We start from the raw sequence: 5,195 nt of genomic DNA, 5'->3' as shown, positions 1-5,195 counted from the left end.
AACTAGAATAATGTATGGAACCCTTTTGATGATAAGGCTCAAGAAAAATTTCGAATTTTTTTTTTCTTTTCTTTTCACCAACCGATTTGATCACAATCAAGAATAAGCAATTGAGAAAGCCCTAACAATAACTCAAAAACCCTAAGACAAGTGATATACGGCAGCCCCTAGAACAAGAGATTTCAGCCAACACAAACCCTAGAACAATGAAATTCAACAACCCTAACAATAGTGAAGAAATCCAGCAGCCACCTCTATTTTTTTTTGTTTGTAATCAATCTTAGAACAATGAAGCCCTAAAATTAAATATGCAAGAAATAAAAGATAGAATAAGACCTGATTGGAAACCTTGCTTTGAATACCAAATGATATGAACTCGCGGGAATGAAATCCCTTGAACCTACAATGAATTTGAAAACTCTCCAAGAAAGCCAAAATCAAGTCAACGGAAGGAGAACCTAGACCCGATGAGAACTCGTTTCAAGAACTTATATTATATTAAAATCTAGACCCGTTGAAAAACCCGTCTCAAGAACCCAGATTACAAAGGAGGAATGCCACAAAGGTTGTAATTCACTCTTCAAGCCCATTTATTCTAAACTAATAAAATAAATCATTTAACCAAATAGGAAGCCTCCAATGACAATAGGCCCTATCTCTAAGTCATGTCTTCCATAGCTTGAATCAAGTGGATCAAAGATGGTTCTCCTTCTTTCAAGCCCATCTTGAGTGTTGGGCTTTTGCTAGCTTCATTCCAAGTGGATTGCACCAATCCGTGCATTGTTTCCTTGATCTTCTTGGCCCTTGATCTTGTAATTGGCCCATCTGGAACTTGTAAATGATTTTTAAGAGTAGGCCCACCTTGGTTCCCATCAATCAGATGAATCATTCATATTATCAAACTCAGAATTAACAAGAAAATATTTAGGGGATTCAAAATCATGAGTTGTGTGAACTCCCTTGTCTATGAGTATGTCAATCGTGTATGTTTGGTGGCACTCATCATCCTCCCTAGGCTGATAAATTGTTGACCTCTATGGTCATATTTCCAAAAGATAGTTTCATCAGTCCATTCCTATAGTTTATAAGTGCATTAGCCGTAGTAAGGAAAGGTCTACCTAATATGAACAGGAATCTTAGAGTTAGAGTCAACTTGACTGAGTATCCAAAATTAAAAAATCAACAGGATAGTAAAACTTGTCAATTTGGATCAAAACATCCTCAATTATCCTTCTTAGTTTCTTAACTGAACGGTTAGCTAATTGAAGCACAATAGAAGTAGGCTCAATTTCACCTAAACCAAGCTGCAAATAAATGGAATAAAGCATCAAATTTACACTAACTCCTAAATCTAGCAACGCTTGCCCAAACTCATGATTCCCAATATTACATGCAGTGGTTGGACAACCAGGATCCTTGTACTTAGGAGGAATTCGCTGCTCAATTAGAGAGCACTAACTTGCTCTGTTAGAAATGTTGCCTTCTTAACATGGTACCTCCTCTTAACTGTAGACAAATCTTTGAGAACTTTTGCACAAGTAGGAGCTTGTTTAATAACATGCAAAAGAGGAAGATTGATCTTTACCTGCCTGAGGTTCTCTAAGATTTCATTGCTAGAATCCAAAGTTCGCATACCAGATTTTAAAGCTTGAGGAAATGGTACCTTAACTAGGCTCTTGATTACCTCGGCTTCTTTGGGCAACTCAACACTATCCTTAATTTGTTTCTCTTTAACATCCTCTGGCTTATCAATTGTTGGGATGCGTGAGGACTTACCACTTCATGTCACAATGGCATTGACCCCCTTCAAATTTCCTTTAGCCATATGTTGACCATGGGGTGTGGATTGAGCTTGAGAAGGGAACTTGCCACGATCATTCACACTCAAGGAGCTCATCAATTTGGACACTTGGCTTTTTATCTCCTTATTTTCCTCAACAACCTCCGTAATCAAATATTCAAACTTTTGGTTAGTCTTACCCTGTGTCTCAATAAAAGCATGCAAAGTGTCTTCTAAAGGACTCCTAGAAGATGAAGGTGCATGATATGGTGTAGGATATGATCTACGGGCTTGTGTAGGCTGCTGGTTTTCAGACTTCCAGCTAAAATTGGGGTAATTACGCCATCCCGGATTATAGGTATCAGAGAAAGATGTAAAAGGCTAATTGTACATACCTAAGGCATTACATTGTTCCTCATACATCCCTTTCATCTCAGCAAGTGTAAGACATTCTTGGGTGAGGTGATCTACCCCGCCACACACAAAATATGGTCCAAAAGACTGCATGCATGCTTAGCCATTTGTGTTGGCTTTAAGTTCAAAGTCATTAACACATCTAGCTCCCTAGTGAGCATCTCAACCTTAGCCTTTAGGCTATCCTCTTCCCTAAGATGATAAATTCCACTACCATTTAGGTTTCCTGTAGATCGTGACCTATTTCTGCTGTCAGTAGCACTAGGTCCAAGTCCAAGTGTGAGCTTTTTCAACAAGCTCACTGAGGTATTCTATGGCCTCATCAGCATCTTTATGTAAGAACTCACCATTACACGTCATCTCCACAAATTGGTGCTCTCTAGGTGTAAGTTCCTCATAAAAATAGCTCACTAAGTGTCAATTCTCATATCCATGGTGAGGACACATACTCAACAACTCCTTAAATCTCTCTCAAGACTGATACAAAGGTGGAGATTTACCTTTTTAAAGCATTAGTGATATGAACCCGCTGGAATGGAATCCCTTGAACGCACAATCAATTTGAAAAGTCACCCAAGAAAGTCAGAATCAAGTCAATAGATGAAGAATCTAGACCAGAAGAGAACTCGTTTCAAGAAGCTAGATTATATTAAAATCTAGACCCGTTGAAGAACCCGTCTCAAGAACCCAGATTACAAGGAGGAACGTCACAAATGTTGTGATTTACCTTTGATAAGTTTAAAAGTTTAATTAAGAACAAGAGGAGTAAAACTCAACTCACAATGAATAAATTCATCAAAATTTCAGAAAACTCTTTAACATGAGGCTATATAAAGCAAACCCTAATTAAACCCTAGCCAAAATCCCTTTTACCCAAAATGCCCCTGGATGAATAGTGTCGATGCTACAGTAATGCTACCGCAACCTCTAGAAACCCTAGTTGAATGAAATAATAACTTTCTCAACATGCCCTTGCATAGGCCCCCTTTAAGTCTGTCTTATAATAAACTCAATTATTCTAAACTAATAAAATAAGTCCTTTAAATGAATTAAACAAGTTGAAAGCCTTCAAGTGCCCAAAGCCTTTAAGTCATGTTGCTGCCCTCTTCCACATATAAAATGAGTCAAAACTGGCTTTTCATCCTTCAAGCCCATCTTGAATGTTGGGCTCTTGCTAAACTAGTCCCATGTGGATTGCATCAATCCTTGCATTGCCTCCTTGATCTTCTTGGCTCTTGACCTTGTAATTGGCCCATCTGGAACTTGTAAATGATCTTAAAGATTAGGTCCATGTTGGTGCCCATCATTCCTCCTCTCCTAAAAAAGATTCGTCCTCGAATCTCCATCTGGATCAAAGGGAAAAATATTAGTAACATTGAAAATAGCAAAAACATAATATTTACTAGAAAGATCCACTTTATATGTATTTTCATTAATTTTCTCAAGAATTTGAAAATGTCTATTCAAGCTACTCCTATCATCAACAAGCAAATGCATCAAAGGTAAATGAGTAAGTAGATTAAAACCATAAACAATTTCGAACGGAGAATATGAAGTGGTAGTATGCATGGTCTTAATATATGCAAACCCTATAAATGACAAACAATCCTCCCAAGTTTTTAAATTCTTATTAACAACAGTGCGTAAAAGCTGAGTTAAAGCCCTATTAACTTCTTCAGTCTGACCATCAGTCTATAGATGACAAGTAGTGGGAAATGAGAGTTTAGTACCCAATTTTTCCTACACCTTCCAAAAGTAGCTAATGAATTTAACATCCTTATCCGAAACAATACTCCTAGGTACACTATGGAGTCGCACTATCTCCCTGAAAAACAAGTCAACTATGTTTGTGCCATCGTTTGTTTTATGGCATGGAATGAAATGTGCCATCTTACTAAATCTATCCGCAACCACAAAAATAGAATCTGTACTCCTTTCTTTCCTAGGCTGCCCCAAAACAAAGTCCATAGATATGTCTAGCCATGGCTCACTAGGAACAGGTAAGGTTGTATACAACCCATGTGGCAAAAGCTTAAATTTGGCTTTTCTGCATGTAATGCACCTGCCACAAATGCGATTCATATCTCTCTTCATCTTACACCAACATAAATGTTCATGCAAAATGTCTAAAGTTTTCTTGATACCAGAATGACTACTCCAATTATATGCAAACACAATGAAAGGTAATTGATAGTCCCGCAAACGTTCATGTAACAAGTCAATGAATGGCAAATGATACTCCGACAAACGTTCACGCAACTCGCTAAAATCCATTTTACACCATAATGACCCAACAAACCACATCCTTCCACTAGCATCTCACGCATAACACTAATAGGCTCACAAAGTTTATTCTATCTAAACAAATACCAATATAGTCTATAGCACATACCAAACGACGCCATCTCACATGCTCCATACACACTAGCAATGCCATCATCATTAACATGCAAATCCTTATCATATTCAAATCTTAATAATTTTGCTTATAAAATGAAGACAAGGACATACCTTCGTAGTAAAGCATCAACTACAAAATTTTCCTTACCTTGTGTGTAATTGATTTAATGTGGAAAAGTCTCAATACAGTCCTCCCACTTAGCATGCATTATAGTCAACAACTTACATTGTCCCTTCAAGTGTGTCAAGGACTCATGTTCTTCAAAGAAAGATTGGTTATCAATTGTCCTACCTGAAACAAAATCAATGTAGTGCTCTATCTCCCTAACAGGTGGCAATCCACTAAACACACCTCTAGGAAACACGACCTCATATCCCTGTAATAAACAGACAATAACACTAAGCAAAGATACGTCAAGTTCATTAGTATTAAGACTCGCCTTAGTATAAAAACTCACTTTTCTCTTTGTTTTTCTCTCACTTTCTTCACTCTCTTTTCTTTTCACACCCTTTTTTTTTCACTCTTTTTTTTCCTTTCACTCTCTTTTTGCTTTTCACTCTTTTCTTTTTTGTCTCTCTTTTCCTTCATCTTTTTTTGAAC

This window comes from Juglans microcarpa x Juglans regia, chromosome 5D, assembly GCF_004785595.1.
Source record: "Juglans microcarpa x Juglans regia isolate MS1-56 chromosome 5D, Jm3101_v1.0, whole genome shotgun sequence".
NCBI classification, from domain to species: Eukaryota; Viridiplantae; Streptophyta; class Magnoliopsida; order Fagales; family Juglandaceae; genus Juglans; species Juglans microcarpa x Juglans regia.
The sequence above is the reverse complement of the archived record's forward strand: the minus strand, read 5'-3'. Positions refer to the sequence as shown.